A 23,283-nucleotide genomic window follows, 5' to 3' on the forward strand; every position below is an offset into this window, starting at 1 on the left:
TTCTGCTTGCCACGGCCTTCTTATGGCCCCTTCTGGCTCTCCTAATTTCATTCTTCAGCTCCTTCCTGCTAGTCTTATAGTTTTCTAGATCTCTATCATTACCTAGTTTTTTGAACCTTTCATAAGCATTTCTTTTTCTTCTTGACTAGATTTTCAACAGCCTTTGTACACCACGGTTTCTGTACCCTACCATCCTTTCCCTGTCTCATCGGAATATACCCACATAGAACACCACACAAATATCCCCTGAACATTTGCCAAATTTCTGCTGTACATTTCCCTGAGAATATCTGCTCTCAATTTATGCTTCCAAGTTCCTGCCTGATAACTTCATATTTCCCCTTAGTCCAATTAAACATTTTCCTGACTTGTCTGTTCCTGTCCCTCTCCAGTGCTATTGTAAAGGTGATAGAATTGTGATCACTGTCTCCAAAATGCTCTCCCACTGAGAGACCTGACACCTGACTAGGTTCATTTCCCAATACCAGATCAAATATCGCCTCCTGTAAGCTTATCTACATATTTTATCTGGAAACCTTCCTGAATACACCTAACAAACTCCACCCCATCTAAATTCCTTGTTCTATGGAGATGCCAATCAATAATGGGGAAATAAAAATCACCCTTCATGACAACCCTGATATTATTGCACCGTTCCAGAATCTGTCTCCCTATCTGCTCCTCGATGTCCCTGTCACTGTTGGTTGGGCTATAAATTACACCCAGTAGAGTTATTGACCCCTTCCTCTTTCTAACTTACACTCACAGAGACTCAGTGGACAATCCCTCCATGACCTCTCTGCAGCCGTGACACTATCTCTGATCAGCAGAGCCACGCCCTCTCTTTTGCCTCCCTCCCTGTCCTTTCTGAAACATCTAAAGCCTGTACCATCAAGCTCAAGGGCAGCTTCAATCCTGCTGCTATAAACTACGGTACTAAACTGACCCCTAATATGATAAAGTGGAATCTTGACCTAACAATCTACCTCCTTCTGACACTGCATTTCTCTGTAGCTAGAACACAATATTTTGCATTCTGTTGTTGTTTCCCCTTGTTCCACCTCAATGTACTGATGTGATGAATGATGTACAAGGATGGCATGCAAAACAAACTTTTCATTCTTCTATTGTACATTGGAGAAAAATAATTCAACTTCCTTCTTTAATTTCTTTCCATAAAACTCCACAAAATTCCAGAGATTAGCCAAATCCTGAAGACAGCAACTCCTTTGCACCTCAGTTTAAATGACTGGCCTTTTAACCCGACAGAACAATATTGTGGCTGCAGAGGGAATTAATGAGCAGCATAGGATGCAGATCAATGTTAATCCTTCTGTCAGGTGAGTGGACTCTGTGGAGCTGATCTGGTGATTGATATAATTTCGCCTTGAATCATTAAGAAACTGAGAAAAAGCAACTGCAGTGAGATTTGTGGTAATTGTGGACGTGATTTTCTACTGTCACCTTTTCTGTTTAATTATTTAGTTACCACATTGCATTTTTAATCATATGCAAAGCAGGACCTCAGTGGCAGAAGCGTTATATTGGCAAAATTTAAAGGGAAGTATCAGAAATCCAAATAAAAATCCTTGCAGTCTTTGGAATGCTTCAAAAGGAACTGGAATCCATTGGGAGAATTCCTTCTTTCAAGAAGAATGCTAAGAAAGAGCAGACAGGATAAAATGACACGGAAGGTGAGCTGGCCTGCACAATAAGTGGTCAACCAGCTTCCAGGAATGTGGTAGGGTGATCTAGTGCTTGATTGTCTTTATTCATTGCTGAAGTGCAGGTGATGTCAAATCATCCTGAAGTCTTCCTCTCTCTCCACCACCCGCCCCCCACCCCCGACCCCTATGCTTCAGTCCTTTAGAAATACAGCAAGCCTGAAAGAAATGGACACTGGCACATGTGATATAACCATATAACCATATAACAATTACAGCACGGAAACAGGCCATCTCAGCCCTTCTAGTCTGTGCCGAACAAATATCTTTCTAATACTATATCAACATATACATTTAAAATGCATGCAAAGCAAAGACACTTCATTGTCTACTGTTTAATAATAAGATCATGATCGTTCTGAGTATTACCTTATTAAACCAGGCGGTAGCCTCGGACTGGCGTCAGTCGGGGCAACACACTCACACAGACTCACACCTCAACAATATCAGCCTCCATCATGCCTCCCAACCTAGAGCGGGTCTTTCTACTTTGATTAATCGTGAAAAAACTACGTACTTCGGGCCCGGAGAGTCTCCCCGAAGAAGTAAGACAATTATGCATGATGTTCCTATAGAATGGCTACAAGGTGAATTGAATTAATCAGGCCCTTAAAAGGGCCGACAGAAAAACCAGGAAACGTAACAATGAGGAGGAACACATCGCTAACGCCTGTCCTCCCCATATTTCAATGGTTTCTGGAAGGATTGCCGGGATCCTGAAGAAATACCAGACTAATACCATCTATCCCATAAGGAAACTCAAGTCATAGCCTACCTGGGTCAAAGATGATCTGGGATTTAGGTCAGCTGGCTGTGAACGCAGAGCAGCATATATCGGCCAGACGGGGTGCACGGTGAAAGGGAGCACAGGAGGTCTACCCGGAGAAATCAACAGTAGTAGAACATTGCATTCGCAATGCCCACAGGATGGACTTCGACGGCACAAAAGTACAGTGCCGCACCAATGGTTTTTGGGACCGCTTGGTAAAGGAAGTAATTGAAATAAAACTTGAGGAAAAGAATTTTAACAAAGACCAAAGTCTTGTTCTAAGTGAGAACTGGAATTCAATTTTGAACAAGGTGGGAGAGCAGAAAGCTGACTGGATGAGGACTAACCACTGGAGGTACGGACTACGGGGTTAGAAATACCACCGGGCTAGACTTGCCCAGGTATCATCCCTGAAGAAGATGGCTGATTTTGTCATTGAAATGCCGGTTATAATCGATACCTGCACCAAGATGGAAGCCCGAGAAAGGTTTATTAGTCTCTTAAGTTGTTATTAATCATCTGCACTCTGTATAACTGCATTTCAAAATCATTTTGAAATCATTAAGATAGGTGGCGTAGTGGATAATGAAGTAGATTTTCAAAGGTTGCAGAGAGATTTAGGCCAGTTAGAAAAGTGGACTGAAAGATGGTAGATGGAGTTTAATGCTGATGAGTGTGAGGTGCTACATTTTGGTAGGAATAATCAAAATAGGACATACATAGTAAATGGCAGGGCATTGAAGAATGTAGTAGAACAGAGTGATCTAGGAATAATGGTGCATCGTTCCCTGAAAGTGGAATCTCATGTGGATAGGGTGGTGAAGAAAGCTTTTAGTATGCTGGCCTTCATTGAGTATAGGAGTTGGGATGTAATGTTAAAATTGTACAAGGCATTGGTAAGGCCAGATTTGGAGTATTGTGTACAGTTCTGGTCATCGAATTATAGGAAAGATGTCAACAAAATAGAAAGAGTACAGAGGAGATTTACTAGAATGTTACCTGGGTTTCAGCACCTAAGTTACAGGGAAAGGTTGAACAAGTTAGGTCTTTATTCTTTGGAGCGTAGAAGGTTGAGGGGGACCTGATAGAGGTATTTAAAATTATGAGGGGGATAGATAGATTTGACGTTGATAGGCTTTTTCCATTGAGAGTAGGGGAGATTCAAACAAGAGGACATGAGTTGAGAGATGGGGGCAAAAGTTTAGGGGTAACACAAGGGAGAATTTCTTTACTCAGAGAGTGGTAGCTGTGTGGAACGAGCTTCCAGTAGAAGTGGTAGAGGCAGGTTTGATATTGTCATTTAAAGTAAAATTGGATAGGTATATGGTCAAGAAATAATGGAGGGTTATGGGCTGAGTGCAGGTCGGTGGGACTAGGTGAGAGTAAGCGTTTGGCACGGACTAGAAGAGCTGAGATGGCCTATTTCAGTGCTGTATTTGTTATATGGTTATATGGTTTATATGGCTAAAAAACCTATGTGATATTGAGATGCTAAAAGTCAGTTGTATTTCCTTCCCTTCTGTCTTTTCTCCGACCTTTCACCCTCCCACTCCCGTGGAAGTGGGAGGTGGTTTGATAGAGGTGTATAAGGTAAGTGATGTAGACAGAGAGGACAGCTAACACCATTTTTTTCCCCTCAGTGTGGCAATTACTAATACAAGATACAATAATACAATGCCACCTACCTTAGTATCATCTGCATACTTACTAATTCCATTTACCACCCCATCATCCAGATCATTAATGTATATGACAAACAACATTGGACACAGTACAGATCCCTGAGGCACACCACTAGTCACCAGCCTTCAACCTGACAAACAGTTATCCACCACTACTCTCTGGTATCTCCAATCCAGCCACTGTTGGATCCATTTTACTACTTCAATATTAACACTTAAAGATTGAACCTTCCTAACTATCAATAGACAATAGACAATAGGTGCAGAAGTAGACCATTCAGCCCTTTGAGCCTGCACCGTCATTTTGAGATCATGGCTGATCATCTAGTATCAATACCCGGTTCCTGCCTTGTCCCCATATCCCTTGATTCCCCTATCCATAAGATATCTATCTAGCTCCTTCTTGAAAGCATCCAGAGAATTGGCCTCCACTGCCTTCCAAGGCAGTGCATTCCAGACCCCCACAACTCTCTGGGAGAAGAAGTTTTTCCTTAACTCTGTCCTAAATGACCTACCCCTTATTCTGAAACCATGCCCTCTGGTACTGGACTCTCCCAGCATCTGGAACATATTTCCTGCCTCTATCTTGTCCAATCCCTTAATAATCTTATATGTTGCAATCAGATCCCCTCTCAATCTCCTTAATTCCAGCGTGTACAAGCCCAGTCTCTCTAACCTCTCTGCGTAAGACAGTCCTGATATCCCAGGAATTAACCTTGTGAATCTACGCTGCACTTCCTCTACAGCCAGGATGTCCTTCCGTAACCCTGGAGACCAAAACTGTACACAATACTCCAGCTGTGGTCTCACCAGGGCCCTGTACAAATGCAAGAGTATTTCCTTGCTCTTGTACTTAATTCCCTTTGTAATAAAGGCCAATATTCCATTAGCCTTCTTCACTGCCTGCTGTACTTGCTCATTCACCTTCAGTGACTGATGAACAAGGACTCCTAGATCTCTTTGTATTTTTCCCTTACCTAACTTTACACCATTCAGATAATAATCTGCCTTCCTGTTCTTACTCCCAAAGTGGATAACCTCACACTTATTCACATTAAATGTCATCTGCCAAGTATCTGCCCACTCACCCAGCCTATCCAAGTCACCCTGAATTCTCCTAACATCCTCATCACATGTCACACTGCCACCCAGCTTAGTATCATCAGCAAACTTGCTGATGTTATTCTCAATGCCTTCATCTAAATCGTTGACGTAAATCGTAAACAGCTGTGGTCCCAATACCGAGCCCTGTGGCACCCCACTAGTCACCACCTGCCATTCCGAGAAACACCCATTCACCGCTACCCTTTGCTTTCTATCTGCCAACCAGTTTTCTATCCATGTCAATGTCTTCCCCCCAATGCCATGAGCTTTGATTTTACCCACCAATCTCCTATGTGGGACCTTATCAAATGCCTTCTTAAAATCGAGGTACACAACATCCACTGGATCTCCCTTGTCTAACTTCCTGGTTACATCCTCGAAAAACTCCAATAGATTAGTCAAGCATGATCTATCCTTCCGTGCAGAACCTTGTCAAAGGCCTTACTGAAGTCCATATAGATAACATAGATTGCTTTACCCTCGTCAACTTTCCTACTAATCTCTTCAAAAAATCAATAAGGTATGTCAAACACGACCTTCCATGCACAAATCCACGTTGACTGTTCCTAATCAGACCCTGTCTATCCAGATAATTACATATACCATCTCTAAGAATACTTTCCATTAATTTACCCACCACTGATGTCTAACTGACAGGCCTATAATTGCTAGGTTTACTCTTAGAACCCTTTTTGAACAATGAAACAACATGAGCAATACGCCAATTCTCCGGCACCATTCCCGTCTCTAATGACATTTGAAATATTTCTGTCAGAGCCCCTGCTATTTCTACACTAACTTCCCACAAGGGCTTAGGGATTATCTTGTCAGGACCTGGAGATTTATCCACCTTTATATTCCTTAAAAGTGCCAGCACTTCCTCCTCTTTAATCGTCATAGTTTCCATAACTTCCCTACTTTTTTCCCTTACCATACACAATTCAATATCCTTTTCCTTCGTGAATACCAAAGAAAAGAAATTGTTCAAAATCTCCCACATCTCTTTTGGTTCCACACATAGCTGTCCACTCTGATTCTCTAAGGGACCAATTTTATCCCTCACTATCCTTTTGCTATTAATATAGATGAAGAAACACTTTGGATTTACTTTCACCTTACTTGCCAAAGCAACCTCGTATCTTCTTTTAGCTTTTCTAATTTCTTTCTTAAGATTCTTTTTAGACTCTTTATATTCCTCGAGCACCTCATTTACTGCCATGCTGCCTATATTTATTGTATATCTCTCTCTTTTTTTGAACCAAGTTTCCAATATCCCTTGAAAACCATGGCTCTCTCAAACTTTTAACCTTTCCTTTCAACCTAACAGGAACATAAAGCTTCTGTACCCTCAAAATTTCTCCTTTAAATGACCTCCATTTCTCTATTACATCCTTCCCACAAAACAAATTGTCCCAATCCACTCCTTCTAAATCCTTTCGCATCTCCATCTTCTGAAAGTTAGCCTTTCTCAACCCTGGGTCCAGTCCTATCCTTCTCCATAACTATATTAAAACTAATGGCATTGTGATCACTGGAGCCGAAGTGCTCCCCAACACATACCTCCATCACCTGACCTATCTCATTCCCTAACAGGAGATCCAACACTGCCTCTTCTCTAGTCGGTACCTCTATGTATTGCTTCACAGAACTATCCTGCACACATTTTACAAACTCCAAACCATCCATCCCTTTTACAGTATGGGCTTCCCAGTCTATGTGTGGAAAATTAAAATCTCCCACAATCACAACCCTGTGCTTACTACAAATATCTGCTATCTCCTTACAAATTTGCTCCTCCAATTCTCGCTCCCCACTAGGTGGTCTATAATACACCCCTATAAGTGTTACTACACCTTTCCCATTCCTCAATTCCACCCAAATAGCCTCCCTAGACGAGGATTGAATGTAGGATTGAAGGGTTAGATTAATCTTGGAGTAGTTTAAAAGATCTGCATAACATCGTGTGCCAAAAAGCCTGTGTGACTCTATGTCACTCCTCACTTACTTTCCAAGTTTTTAAAACCTAATCCACAATATCCAGCATTTCCTAATTTTTAAACCTCTTTGTGTATTTCCTTTCCTCACTTGGCTTTTTTCTTTCTCTTTCACTTTCTGACTCTTTCTCTCTTTCTCTTGTTTCCTCTTTCTTATTCTCACAGTTTGTATTATTTACTTGCAGATGTCCATGTAGAGAATATTAGGTTTCTTTACCTAACTTCACGAATGAGTGGGCTTTGCGGATACAGCTCTGGGAGATTTTCAATTTGCAGTCTGCCAATGCTTGCAACTATGGTTGCTGTCACATAAAAACATAGAAAACCTACATCACAATATAGGCCCTTCGGCCCACAATGTTGTGCCGAACATGTTCTTGCTTTAGAAATTACCTTAAGTTATCCATAGCCCTCTAATTTTCTAACCTCCACATACCTATCCAAGAATCACTTAAAAGACTCTATCGTATCCGCCGCCACCACCATTGCCGGCAGCCGATTCCACTCAGTCTCCACTCTCTGCATAAAAAACTTACCCCTGATATCTCCTCTGTACCTGCTTCCAAACACCTTAAAACTGTGCCCTCTTGTGCTAGCCATTTCAGCCCTGGGAGAAAGCCTCTGACTATCCACACGATCAATACCTCACATCATCTTGTACACCTCTATCAGGTCACCTCTCATCCTCCATCACTCCAAGGAGAAAAGGCCAAGTTCACTCAAACTATTCTCACAAGGCATGCTTCCTCAATCGTGCCAATATCCTTGTAAGTCTCCTCTGCACCCCTTCTATAGTTTCCACAGCCTTCCTGTACTGAGGTGATGAGAACTGAGCACAGTACTCCAAGTGGGGTTTGACCAGAGTTCTATATAGCTGCAACATTGCCTCTTGGCTCTTGAACTCAATCAAATGGTTGATGAAGGCCAATGCACCATATGCTTTCTTAACCAGAGTCAACCTGCGTAGCAACTTTGAGTGTCCTATGGACTCAGACCCCAAGATCCCTCTGATCCTCCACACTGCCAAGAGTCTAACCACTAATACTATATTCTGCCATCATATTTGACTTACCAGAATGAATCACTTCATAATTAATTGGGTTGAACTCCGTCTGCCACTTCTCAGCCCAGTTTTGCATCCTATTGATGTCCCATTGTAAACTCTGACAGCCCTCCACACTATCCACAACACCTCCAACCTTTGTGCCATCAGCAAATTTACTAATCCATCCCTTCACTTCCCCATCCAGGTTATTTATAAAAATCACAAAGAGTCAGGGTCTCAGAACAGATCCCTGAGGCACTCCACTGGTGACCAACCTCCATGCAGAATATAACCCGTCTACAACCACTCTTTGCCTTCTGTGGGCAAACCAATTCTGCATCCACAAACCAAAGTCCCCTTGGATCCCATGCCTCCTTACTTTCTCAATTAGCCTTGCATGGGGTACCTTATCAAATGCCTCGCTGAAATCCATATACACCACATCTATGGCTCTACCATCATCAGTGTGCTTAGTCACATCCTCAAAAAATACAATCAGGCTCGTAAGGCATGACCTGCCTTTTACAAAGCCATGCTGACTATTCTTAATCATGTTATGCCTCTCCAAACGTTCATAAATCCTGTCTCTCAGGATCTTCTCCATCAACTTACCAACCACTGAAGTAAGACTCACTGGTCTATAATTTCCTGGGCTATCTCTACTTCCTTTCTTGAATAAGGAAATAACCCCTGCAACCCTCCAATCCTCCAGAACCTCTCCCATCCTCAGTGATGATGCAAGATCATTTCTAGAGGCTCATCAATCTCGTCCCTCACTTCCCACAGTAGCCTGCGGTATATCTCGTTCTGGATATATCTCATCCGGTCCTGGTGACTGATCTAATTTGATGCTTTCCAAAAGCTCCAGCACATCCTCCTTCTTAAACTCCAGCGCATCCTCCTGCGCATAAGCGGCAGCAGGCAACAATCCCTCCCCTCCCCCCACTGTAAAGAAAAAGCAAGCATCAGCACCACCTCCGAGCACTCAAGCGTGAACAAAGCAAAGATACAGACTGGCGGTTACTCCAGAGACTTCACATTTCATCTGGCATTCGACATACCACAGTTCTCTCTCTCCCTAATAAGGGAGAGGGAAGTCAGACATCCCACCTTTCCCGGAGGTCCCGGGAGTCTCCCGCATATTGATAGTGGCTCCCTGATGCCCACAAATTATTTTAAATATCCTGGAAATCGATTTTTTTGAGAGAGCACGAGAGAGCGTGAACAAGAGTGAAAGATAGAGAGAGCTCCATGGCAAAGTGTTCCAAAAAAAGAAAATATAAGACGTACTTCACCCCAGACTACACTGAAGTGTACCCCTGCCCAACAGAGTCAAAAATAATGACAGTGTTGCTCACTGCACTGTTTGCAAGTGACTTTTCTATTGCCCGTGGTGGGTTAAATGACTGTAAAAGACATGTTGAGGTGAGTTTAACAGGTGTCATTCGTTCACTAGCATAGCTAACGTTATTTAAACTAGCTGGCTAGCTGCTAAGGAGCTACTCTGTTGCAGACATCCCACTTCTCCCGGAAGTCCATTGCAGGGTGGGATGTCTGGGGAAGTGTCCCCCATTTTCACAGCGAGCGGGAAGACGTAACAACAACCCGCTGGTTTATGATTTTAAGAGTCCGTTTCATCGCTTTTTACCTCTTTTGCCTCTCTCTGTGTCCTTTCTAAAGTCCGGCACCCTAAGTAGCCATTCCTGTTCCTGAGCCATCCAAGTCTTTGTAATGGCCACAACATCATATCTCCAAGTACTGATCCACAGTCTAAGTGTACAATGTCCTGTGTATGTTACTAAAAAGGGCTTCTTTGGTTTGTTACGAGTAGGAATGTTTCTTTGTCTGTTAAATGTTTCTCTCACCGTTGTTTCGCTTTAGAATGGCTGATATGGTAATTGTATTCATTTGTTAATCAATGGGGAATGATATTGTGTTTTGTGAGGTTGGGAATTTGGGGGAGGGGTTGCGCGGGCTTGGGGGTGAAGAGAGTCAGGAGGAGAGATGGATGAGGAAGGTGGACGGGCGCTGGATGGCACGTAGGACCACCGTGACTGGCGCTGGACGGCTCGTAAGACCACCGGGTGGTCCCAGGGGTGACGACGTGGCTGTCGGATGATTCGGTGATTGAGCTCCTACGATGTGCACTACACTGACTGAACTTCGATAAGTTGGCGCCTTTTGTTTTTTTCTTTCCTTGTATATATATATTGTATTGCCTAATACTTCTTTAGTTATGTTAGTAAATTCTATAAAGTGTATTTCATAACGGTATTTGGTGTGAAGCTGATACGGTGAGCGGCACGAGGCATAAACTCGATTCTCACAGCACCTGCGTGTACCGGAGGTGGGTTGGTGTGTGGCTGGATCTCCTTTTCCACTAGACATACACCAGCCTTTGTGGGTAAGTGTTACATTTGTGGGGTGCTCGCCCAGGATTGGATTGTCAGGGGGCTGTGGAATCGCGCAGGCAGCAGAGCGGAGATGGACAGAGATAAGATTGTTCGCTGGTGCGGATTTGAAGGTGTACCGGTACAGTGCGCATGCGTAGTGAGCGGAGTGGATTTTCGAGTTTCGGAAGATGCATTAGTGCGAGGGTTAAGTTTGGTGAAAGGTATGGGGCAGGTAGAATTGGTAGCTAGACGGTGTGGTAAAGAGATGGAGTCTAGCTGGGTGTTGGTTAGTACGAGTACTGACGTCAGGACGTTGGAACTGCCGGCGACGGTCAGTGTACCGGGGGAGGAGGGGCTGTGGGGGCTCCATACCCTCTCCGAGGATGAGGCGGAGGAGACATCGGAGGAGGAACTAGAGATAGAGGAAAACCCCAGAGAGGCGGCAGCACTTGTGCACGTTGAAGGAGGCCAGAATCATAGCTGAGTCCCGAAGTCCTTATGCGTCCCCAATAGTGGTGGCACGGAAGAAGAATGGGCGAGTGCACATGTGTATTGACTACAGGACGTTGAATCGGCGAACTGTCCCTGATCAATATACTGTCCCAAGAGTCAAGGATGCGCTGGCCTGCCTGAGCGGTGCGAAGTGGTTCAGTGTGCTGGATTTAAGAAGTGGGTATTACCAGATCCCGATGAGTGCAGGTGATAAAGAGAAGACCGCTTTTATCTGCCCGCTGCGGTTCTTTCAGTTCGAACGAATGCCCCAAGGCATATCGGGAGGCCCAGCCACCTTCCAGAGGCTCATGGAGAGAACTGTGGGGGATATGAATCTGTTAGAGGTGCTGGTGTACCTGGACGATTTGATAGTGTTTGGATCGACTTTGGAGGAACATGAGGAGAGGCTGTTGAAGGTGTTGATATCCTTAATTATTTGGATGGAGGTTCGGAGTTATCGGCACTACTGTATGTATTTAACATTATGCAATTGCCCATGTTGGTTAGTTTTTTTTAAGTTTTCTTTTAGTTTTTGTTGTTTTTTTTTTCTCTTTTTCGATTCTTTTACATTAATACTATGAGTTTGGGAGGCCTTATATATTGATTATTACATATCTGATTGTTTATTTAAACTATTAATTATGTACTCTCAAACGTTTTGTATTCATAGTTCACTAATGTTTTTCTTAAAATTAATAAAAAGATTTAAAAAGAAAGAAAGAAGGTGTTGGGCCGGCTTAATGAAGAAGGGTTGAAGCTTTCCCTGGACAAATGCCAGTTCTGCAAGTCGTCGGTTAGCTACGTTGGCCATATCATTTCGCGAGAGGGAGTGGCTACTGATCCAACCAAGATAGAGGCCATGACCACCTGGCCGAGACCCCAGAAAGTGGGCGCTCTGCGCTCATTTTTGGGGTTCTGTGGGTATTACCGGCGATTTGTGAAAGGATACGCCAAAGTGTGTCACCCGTTGACTCAGCTGTTGTGTGGCTATCCCCCGGTGGGAAAGAAAAGGACGGGGGACCAGAGGCAGGACGCTGGAGGATACTGGAACCCGGCGGAAACTTTTGGCTCGAGATGGGATGATCAATGTGAAGAGGCGTTCCGATCTTTGAAAAGGGGACTGACCCAGGCCCCGGTGTTGGCTTTTGCCGATCCCCAGAAGCCGTATGTGCTGCACACGGATGCCAGCCGAGAGGGTCTCGGGGCTGTTCTGTACCAGGAGCATGGCAAAGCATTGAGGCCGGTAGCCTTTGTCAGCCGAAGCTTGTCGCCATCGGAGAGAAACTATCCCACTCACAAGTTGGAGTTCCTGGCGCTGAAGTGGGCGGTGGTGGACAAGTTGGGGGATTACCTGTACGGAGCCAAGTTTGAGGTGCGAAAGGATAACAATCCTCTCACTTATATTTTGACTTCGGCGAAGCTGGATGCCACAGGACATCGGTGGCTGGCGGCCTTGTCGGTATATGATTTCAGCCTGAGGTACCGGCCCGGAAGCAAGAATGTCGATGTGGATGCTTTGTCTCGTCGGGAGCCGGGGGAACAGGAGAGGGATGAGGAGTGGGAGAGTGTCCCTGCCCCTGGAGTGAAGGCGATGTGTCAGTTTGCTATCACCGTGAAGGCCGAGGGAAGAGGGAGGCTGGAACGAGCCGTGGACAATTTGGGGGTTTTTGATGACGCCATACCCCTAGCTTACTGTGACCTGACCGCACTACGGACTAAACAGTTGCCGGAACTGAGTCCGGGGGAAGTGGCAGCTGCTCAGCAAAATGACCCGGGCATTGGCACAGTGTGGAGGGCGGTCGAGAAGGGGGATGGGGCATTGGCTGAGAAGGCGAAACACCCATTCGTGCCCCTGTTGTTGAAGGAGTGGTCTCGGTTGAAGTTAAAGAACCAAATCTTGTACGGGGTAACGGCGCCTCCGGACCAACCCCACTGTTGGCAACTGGTCCTGCCGGAGGAGTATCGGCAGGCTGTACTCCAGGCCCTACACGATGATTCTGTACACTTGGGGGTGGAAAAGACCTATGGATTACTCAAAGACCGGATCTACTGGACCCGGATGAGGGGGGATGTCGAAGAATACTGTAGGGGCTGCAGTCGTTGCATCCGGAGGAAGACCCTGCCTGCGTTGGCGGCTCCACTGTCGCACTTGCAGAGTGCGGGACCTCTGGACTTGGTATGTATGGATTTTCTGTCGATTGAGCATGACACCAGCAACACCGCGAATGTCTTAGTCATCACCGATCATTGCACTCGCTATGCTCAGGCATTTCCCACTAAGGATCAGAAGGCGACGACAGTGGTGAAGGTGTTATGGGAGAAGTATTTTGTTCATTACGGCCTTCCCAGGCGAATCCATAGCGATCAGGGGCGGGACTTTGAGAGCCGCCTTATCCATGAATTACTGACTATGCTTGGGGTTGAGAAATCCAGGACTACCCCTTATCACCCACAGGGAGATCCGCAGCCAGAGAGGTTCAACCGGACCCTGTTGGATATGCTTGGGACGCTGGAGATTGGGCAGAAAAGCAGGTGGAGTCGTCATATTGGACAATTGGTTCACTGTTACAATTGTACTCGCAATGATGCTACAGGATATTCGCCCTATTATCTGATGTTCAGGCGGAAAGCGAGGTTGCCCATTGACTTGTGTTTTGGGGGTGAAGTGGGTGAATTACCCGGGAAGTCCCATCTAAAGTATGTGTCCGACATGAAGAGGGAGTTACAGCGGGCATACGAGTTGGCTGAGGCGGCGGCTACCAAACAAAATCAGAGGAATAAGATGCGGTATGATCGAAAGGTGAAGTTTGTTCAATTATTGCCAGGCGACCGGGTCCTTTTACGGAATTTGGGACTCCCTGGTAAGCATAAGTTGGCAGATCGATGGGCGGCCAGCCCCTATGTAATAGAGAGCCAGATGCCAAACCTGCCAGTTTACCGGGTGAAACCTGAGGATGGGAAAGGGCCTATCAAGGTACTCCATCGGAATCACCTGCTGCCGCTGGATCAAGCGGTGCAGGTGGATACGGAGCCAGAGTGGGAGGTTACGCCTAGTACAAGGACTCTGCGAGGGTGCGGAGAAAGGGAAGAGCCCGCTGCTGAAGAGCGGGGACGGGTCCCTCGCCCGGAAATGGCCACTGATTCAGAAGAGGACGACTCAGATGAGTGGCACCTGTTCCCATTCGCTGGTGCTCCAGTACCAGGAGAGGAGGCTCCTGGCCCTTCCCATACTGAATTGGGTGAGAGGAGGGAAGGTCTTGAGGGTCAGATGGAGAGGCAGCCAACATTGCTGGGAGAGAAGGTGGAGCCCGAGCGTGAGCCGGAGAGATCTCAGGTGAGGGAGGACCCCCGTGAGGAAGGGGGTGAGGGTCCGTCAGGAAGACCTGGGGTGTCCGAGACAGTGGGTTCACAGGTGAAGAGGGAGCCCAGAGGGGCAGAAGGGGTATGGAGATCTCAGAGGATTAGGCGCCCCCCAGAGCGGTTGACATATGTGGTACCAGGAGAACCGAGTGTGATTTCTACTGCTCTGGGTAGTTATGTCACTGCTTTCTGCACCTGGGTTGGGTTTTGTGTGTTGCAAGAAGCTTTGGGGAACTCTAGTAATGCCATGAGGGCATGACATTTGCTGGTGGGGAGAGAATGTACAATGTCCTGTGTATGTTACTAAAAAGGGCTTCTTTGGTTTGTTACGAGTAGGAATGTTTCTTTGTCTGTTAAATGTTTCTCTCGCCCTTGTTTCGCTTTAGAATGGCTGATATGGTAATTGTATTCATTTGTTAATCAATGGGGAATGTTATTGTGTTTTGTGAGGCTGGGAACTTGGGGGAGGGGTTGCGCGGGCTTGGGGGTGAAGAGAGTCAGGAGGAGAGATGGACGAGGAAGGTGGACGGGCGCTGGACGGCTCGTAGGACCACCGCGACTACAAGCTTTCTCGATTTGTGAGTCAACCACCCCTTCCTCCTTCTGTTCATTTCGGTTCCGATCCCCCAGTAATTCTAGTTTAAACTCTCCCCAATAGCCTTAGCAAACCTCCCTGCCAGGATATTGCCCCCCCTTGGATTCAAGTGCAACCTGTCCTTTTTGTACAGGTCATGCCAGCCCCAAAAGAGGTCCCAATGATCCAGAAATCTGAATCTCTGCCCCCGATCCAATCCCTCAGCTACACATTTATCCTCAACCTCACTCTATTCCTATACTCACTGTCGTATGGCACAGGCAGTGAGCCCAAGATCCTGAGTCACCTCCATGGAAATAACTGAATTGCATATGATGATGGCTGATTATGAAGATGAGCCTTTCTGCCATACAGTGCTGCTTAAAATGGTGAGTGTAGTGCTTTGGAAGAGCAATCCAGCTCTTTGTGATACTTTCACACATCTGCTGCACCATCTCATTTAGGAATTAGATCCTTTGGGTGTGTTACTCCAGTGACAAAGAAATCTTTGACGATCAGCTGGAACTAAGCATAACATCGAGTGGCTACATAATGCCCATTGACTTCTGAAATCTCTCAATTGGGTAAAGTAAAATATCATTCCTACTAGAATGTACATTAGTAATACAAATGGAATTATACCACCATCCTCTGTAAACCCAATTATCAACAGAAAATAACAGAAACGAAGTTACATTGGTGAGAAAATGTCTTGCTGAATTTCCATGCCTAGCTTTTTTTTCATTATCTTCCCCATATAGTTCAGTGCCTCCTTGTTATGGGTGCATGTGGATAACAGACTACTCAGACACATTGAAAAGATGGAGTACATTGAAATAACATCCCCCAGCACGTAGTCCGATACTACAGAGAAGATTCTCTCTGCATTACGTAAAATCATGAGGAGGTATTTTCAGATTTATTTTAGTTCTCACATGTATATCCAAACATGGAGTGAAATGAGTCATTTGCATTAACAACCAACACAAACTAAAGATGTGCAGGGGACAGCCCGCCAGTATGGCCACACATTCTGGCCCCAATATAGCATGCACACAATGCTAAGCAGAACAACACAGAACACAGCAAAAGGGAATGCAACAAGCAATAAATAAGCTAGGTCAGTGCCTTCATCTCCAATCCCCAGCAATCTTTGCATTCCTTGGTTGCCAGCTCTATCCTTCTCATAATCTAGATTTCTGAAACAACTTCTTCACAAATCTGGAATTTAAAAAGTATCTGGAAAATCTCAACAAGTCAAACAGCATCAGGGGAAAGAAAAAAAAAACAATTAATATTTTGGGTTTGGGACTTCCATCATAACTGAAAAGGAGAATCACCATTGAGGCTGCCCTCACCTGTATCTCCTCCGTTTCTGTACATTTGGCCTCAACCATCCTCCCAGCCCCAAACCAAGAAAAGAATTTCCCTTGTTCTACATCCCATCAGAATCCATATCCTGCAAATCATTCTCCATACTTTTCACCATCTCTAACTGGATCCTACCACTAAACATGTCTTACCCTCTTCCCATTCCCCACTTTCTGCAAGGATCGCTCTCTATGTGACTCCTTGTCTACTCATCACTCCCCAATTGTCTCGCTCCCCTACAACAATGACCGCTGGTACACCTGCCCCTATACTTCATCCCTCATCATTACTTAGGACCCCAAATAGTCCTACCAGGTGAGGTGAAACTTTACTTACGAGGCTGTTGGGGTCATCTGTTGGTGTTCAGGTACAACCTCCTCTACACTGGTAAAACTCAGAATAGATTGGCTTTATTAGGTATTGGTCAGACCACATTTGGAGTGTTGTGGCTCAAGCAACATATTCATCCTAACTATGCTGCTATTCCTTTGACTGGCATGTGGCACAGGTAGCAATCCTGAGATTATTACCTTTGAAGTCCAGCTTTATAATTTATCTCCCTAATTTCAGCTTGTTGGACCTCTCCCCACTTTTTGTCCTATATTGTTAATTCCTACATGCACCTCAGCAACCAGCTATTCACCCTGTCCTTCCAGAATACCCTTGCAATCACTCTGAGACATCCATGACCCATGTACTTGCAGCCACAGGATCTCCTGTCTATTCCCCCTACCATGTAATTAAAGTTCAATGTTCAACATAAACTTATAATCAAAATAGGTGTACAGTTTTCTTGCAGGCATACATGGTAGAACAGAGAAATACAATAGAATCAATGAAAGACTACACTAAAGACTGCCAGGCAACCAATGTGCAAAAGGAGACAAACTGTGAATAAATAAATAAATGGATAAGTAAGCAATCAAGCAAACATAAATTTTAAAAAATAGATAGATAAATACCTACTGTGAACATGGGTTGTGGAGTCCTTGAAAGTGAGCCTCTGGATTGTGGACTGTAAGTTACAAGGAGATATAAATAGTACCTAAAGAAAGGAATTTTAAGGTAGCAGTCATGGGTTCATGGACCTTTCCGAAATCTGATGGTGGAGGGTTAGAAGCTGTTTCTGAATCATTGAAAGTGAGTCTTCAGGCTCCTGTAACACTTCCTGGATGGTGGTAAAGAGAAGAGAGTATGGTGAGAGTCCTTAATGACGGGTGCCACTTTCTTGAGGCTCCACTTTTTGAATTTGATTACAGAATCAAACCTGCTGTCTTGACATACTCTGATCAATGTATAACTTCAATCCCAGAACAACCTGGTTAACTCAGCTGCAGTGATTCGCACTATTCAGGGATGAAGCTTTAGATTCTGGCCTTTTCCACAACACATCTGCCACATAAATGAATGAATAATTTAACGAAAAAATACTTTGTTAATTATACATTCTCCCAACAGACCTATCAACTTCTCCACTAATGATTTCCCTCTTTATAATGCACTTTGAAATCTATATCCACGACCAAGCTTTTCATCATCTGTCTTATGTGGTGCAGCATCAGATATTGTTTTCTAAAATCCTGTTAGAGTGTTATTATAATAAACACATTGAAGGAGATAAGTAATTACTTTTTATTACTCTCTGTCTATGAATACCTGATGGAAGAAGAAGGGATAATGATTGAAAAGTTCCTCATGATACCTTGGGTAAGGAAAATGACATCAAACTTAGGATGACATAAAAATGATAGGCTTAGCATAATAAAATACTGCAGACTGAAAAAGTTTGTAGGAAAGAGCTACATATACAGGGAGCTGTAATGTAATGTGAAGTCCTCAATTGTAAAGACTATAAGAACAAGACTTAGGCAAAATTGGGCCATTTGGCCTATTGAGTCTGCTCCACCGTTCTATTATGATTGATCTATTATCCTGCTCAACCTCGTTCACCTGCCTTCTCCCCATACCACTTACCAATCGAGAATCTATCAACCTCTGCTTTAAATATCCCGGATAACTTGGACTCCCCAGCCGTCTGTGGCAATGAATTCCACGGATTCACCACTATCAGGCTAAAGAAATTCCTCATCTCTGTTCTAAAGGTACGTCCTTGTATTCTGAGGCTGTTCCCTCTGGTCCTAGACTCCCCCACTATAGGAAACATCCTCTCCACTTCCACAAGGAAATTTGCAGATGCTGGAAATTCAAGCAACACACACTAAATGCTGGTGGAATGCAGCAGGCCAGGCAGCATCTATAGGAAGAAGTACAGTCGACGTTTCGGGTCAAGACCCTTGGAGTACTGTGAGCTGTTTTGGGTCTCTTATCCAAGAAAGGATGTGCTGGTTTTGGAGATGGTTGAGAGAGCATTGATGAGAATGATCTTGGGAATGAAAGGGTTAACATGTGAGGAATATTTGATGGCTCTGGGCCTATACTTGTGGAATTTAGTAGAATGAGGGGGAATCTCATTCAAACTTATCGAATATTGAAAAGCCTAGATAGAGACACCATTGTGAGGATGTATTCAATAGTGGTTGGTGGTGGTGGGGGGGTGAAGTTTCTAAAACTAGAGGACACAGCCTCAGAATACACGGACGTCCCTTTAGAACAGAGATGAGCCAGAGGCTATTGAATCTGTGGAATACATTACAATAGATTACCCCAACAGACTCACAAGTGAAGTGTTGCATCACCTGGAAGGACTGTTTGGGGCCCTGAATGGTGGCAAGAGATGAGGTGTAGAGACAGGTGAGTCTGTTGGGGTAATCTATTGCATCCGGTGCTCCCGGTGCGGCCTCCTCTATATCAGTGAGACCGGATGCAGATTGGGGGACCGTTTCGTCGAGCACCTCCGCTCCGTCCACCACAACAGACAGGATCTCCCAGTTGCCACTCACTTCAACTCTCCTTCACATTCCCATTCCGATATGTCCATACATGGCCTCCTCTACTGCCATGATGAGGCCAAACTTCGGTTGGAGGAACAACATCTCATATATCGTCTGGGCAGTCTCCAGCCCCTTGGTATGAACATTGAATTCTCCAACTTCCGATAATTCCCTCCCTCCCCTTTCCCCCATCCCACCTTCACTCTGTCTCCTCTTCTAGCTGCCTATCATCTCTCATGACTCTGTCTTCTTCTACTACCCATAGTGCTTTCCCCTTAGATTCCTTCTTCACCTCTCCTGCCTATCCCCTCCCTGTTTCCCCTCCCCCACCCCTTGATCTTTCCTCTGATTGGTTTTCCACCCTCCCCCCACTTTCTTTATAGGGCCCCTGCCCCCTCCTTCTTTAGTACTGACAAAGGGTCTTGGCCCGAAACGTTGACTGCTTCTTTCAACGGATGCTGCCAGTCCTGCTGAGTTCATCCAGCTTTTTTGTATGTCTTGATTTGACCACAGCATCTGCAGTGTACTTTGTGTTCTGTATTCCATCTATCACTTGTTTGCCCATTTCCTTAATCAGCCCAAATCCTGCAACTCCCTACTTCCTCAATGCTATCTGCCTCTCGACTTACCTTTGTATTATCCGCAAATTTGGCTACAAGCCATCAATTCCATCAAAGCTATCTATGTCATCAGCATAATGAAATAATCTGGATGCTGTGCAAAAAAAGGATTTTTACTGTACCTTAGTACACATGAACCAGTTTCAGAATCAGAATCAGGTTTATTATCATTCACAGATGGCATGAAATTTATGGATTTGCAGTAGCAGTACAGTGCGATGCATAAGAGAGCTATATGGAGTATAAAAAGTGAGGTAGTGTTTGTGGGTTCATTGTCCATTCTGAAAGCTGATGGTGGAGAGGAGAAGCTGTTACTAAAGCATTGAGTGTGTGTCTTCAGGCTTCCTTACCTCTTTCCTGACAGTCGTAGTGAGAAGAGAACATATACTGTATGGTAAGGGTCCTTAATAGTGAATACCTCTTTCTTGATGCATTGTGAATTTGTGAATTTACCAGTTTACAAATTTACTTGTACCCCTAGAAACTTCTATTTGAGAACATCCTGCAGGTCCCCCCATTTACATTATTGGACTCTGGGGTATGCTGAGTATATCTCCATATTGGTTAAGTGAATGTGGTATCAACTGGGGGACTGTGAATTGCAATCCTGGCCAATTGCTCTCTTCCAGTCTGGTTTGTGGCTATGAGTCAAGAATTGTGTTTGGAAATATCCTGCCTTATGTCACTTGGGAAATAGGTAATATTAAAATGAAAAATTAAGATGACAAATATTATAAATTTTCATTTAAACTTCTGATTGAAATGCCACAGTGACTGCCCATTAAGCACATTACAATTTGCACAAGAGCTTTCAATCCCTGAGGATTGGTTTTTGAATTTCCAAGAGTTTGAAGATTAATCTCAAGGACATTGCTACAGGCAACCTTAAAAAAAAACATTGCACTAACATGCATGGCGCGGACTTTTATCTTCATTTTCAGAGCACTTCTGTTATTGGATCTAAAAAGATATGAAGAGTGCTATTTGACCAGCTGTTAAGAATTACCTGCTTGAGGTAACAAAGAGATATTCCAATTGGTCAATGCAATTGGGTGCATTGTAGGATTGTTGAGCAACCAATGATGCAGCAGAGCCAAGCAGGAGGTCATGTGAAGAAATCTCCCAGGATTCATTCATCCACCGTCTACAAACTTAATGTATTCAGAATCCCAAAACACAATCCCACTGCACCAAGCCATGCATTGAGAGAACTAATTCATATATTTTATTGCTGAGAGCAATGAAGAAAGATGACAAAGGAATTCTAAGGAGAGCTGAATCAAAGCATTTTTATTTAAAGCTGTTTTCAGTATGTTTTTCAGTACTTCTGTACTAATTTTACAGCCACATTACTGTGACTGATTTCAGAGAGTCATGATTATCATACATCAAAACTTATAGAGAGTTATTCGATCCGATGGGAATCTGAAGATTGTATAGGTAATGTAAAATCTTACCATTGTAGTGGGAGATAATTTTGATGCATAAATGGATAAAAATCTTTACAATTTAGCAATGTTTCAGTGGAAAAGCCTGCTTGCATCTACCCAATTTATACCACTCATAATCTTGTATACCTCTATCAACTCTCTCCTTTCTCCTGTGCTCCAGAGAATAAAGTCCAAGCATATTCAATCTTTATCTATAACCCAGGTCTTCAAGTCCCAGCAACCTCCTTGTAAATGTTCTCTGTATTCTTTTAGTTTTATTAATATCCTTCCTGTAGATAGGTGACCAGAACTGCACACAATATGTCCAAATTAGATCTCACCTTCACCTTATACGACTTTAACATATCATCCCAACTCCTCTACTCAATACTCAAACTGAACACTTCCTTCTTAGAATAATAACTGTATTGACTGCATCAGTCGTGTGATCCGCTGGGTCTTATTCTAACTTTTACAATCGCCATCTTTTTCTCCATCTCACTCTATCTTTGGTTCTGATTCTTGCACAATCTTCATATAAAATTAACTGGTAATTGGTAATTAGGTTTGTACCACTCATTAAAAACCTGCTATTTCGAGGCTTCTTGCAATAGGAATTTGCATACAGCTACCAAGGGAAATGGATTTCTCTATTGAGACCAGCTATACTTATTTGCATTTGTCAAAATAGATGATACAGGGTAAAAGAAAGTAATTACAAATTCCTGCTCCAGGTTTATAACTGGTCTCCCTGTAAGAATTCCCCATTGCTCCTGCTCTGACCAATCTGAAAGATTAACCTTTTTATCCCTCCATACATCAACCTCCTCTGTTGACACTCTACTCATATACAGACAGCATTTATGATTTCTCTTATCAATTTAATCCTGGTCATATCAATTTCTCAATACCTTCTTTCACTTCATATGTATTTAGCAGAAGTTATCTTTATTTTCTGTTTTGATTTACTACAGTGGGCCCCACCATCAAGGATATCTTCAAAAGGCATTCAATATCAAGAGCTCTCATCGTCCGGGGTATGCCCTCTTTTCATTACTGTCATCAGAGAGCAGCTACAGGACTCTGAAGTTGTATATTCGATGTTTTAGCAAGAACATCTTTCCTTCCGCCATCAGGTTTCTGAATGGCCCATGAACACCACCTCACTGTTCTTCTTTTGCATTATTTTGTTGTTTTATTTTTTTATTATAAATAGTATTTTTAATGCATTTCTCTATGCTGTTTCCATAAAAGTAACAAATTCGATGACATACGTCAGTAATAATAATTCTGATTCTGATCACGTGTTCAGAGTTGGCTTCTGAGATCTGCTTCCTTGGGTTAGTTCTGTTGTATGATACACAGTGGGTGCTTCTATTTAGAGGGCACTTTCCTTTAGCTTTCACCACAATGGGAGCCTTTCTGTAAAACACAGGATTACAGATACTGAAAGCTGCAGCTAATTCAGAATGGTTGGAGGAACTCATTGGATCAAGCAGCATTTATGGAGGGAAATGAAATGTCAATAGTTATTTTTGTTTACAGATATAGTGCAGAATAGGCCCTTCTGGACCTTCAGGCCACACTGCCCAGCAAAACCCAACTTAATCTCAAGACAGTTTACAGTGACTGATTAAACCGTGGGAGGAAACCAGAGGAGACAGAAAAACCCCATGCGTTTCACAAGGAGGATGAACAGTATCCTTATGGGTGGTGTCAGAATTGAACTCCAAATTCCAAAGCCCCAAGCAGTAATAATGTTGTGCTAACCACTATGCTACTAGAGAACCATACAGTCTAGATGAAGGGTCTTGACCCAAAACATCGACTATCC

Source organism: Hemitrygon akajei, chromosome 2, assembly GCF_048418815.1.
Source record: "Hemitrygon akajei chromosome 2, sHemAka1.3, whole genome shotgun sequence".
In the NCBI taxonomy this organism is placed as follows: Eukaryota; Metazoa; Chordata; class Chondrichthyes; order Myliobatiformes; family Dasyatidae; genus Hemitrygon; species Hemitrygon akajei.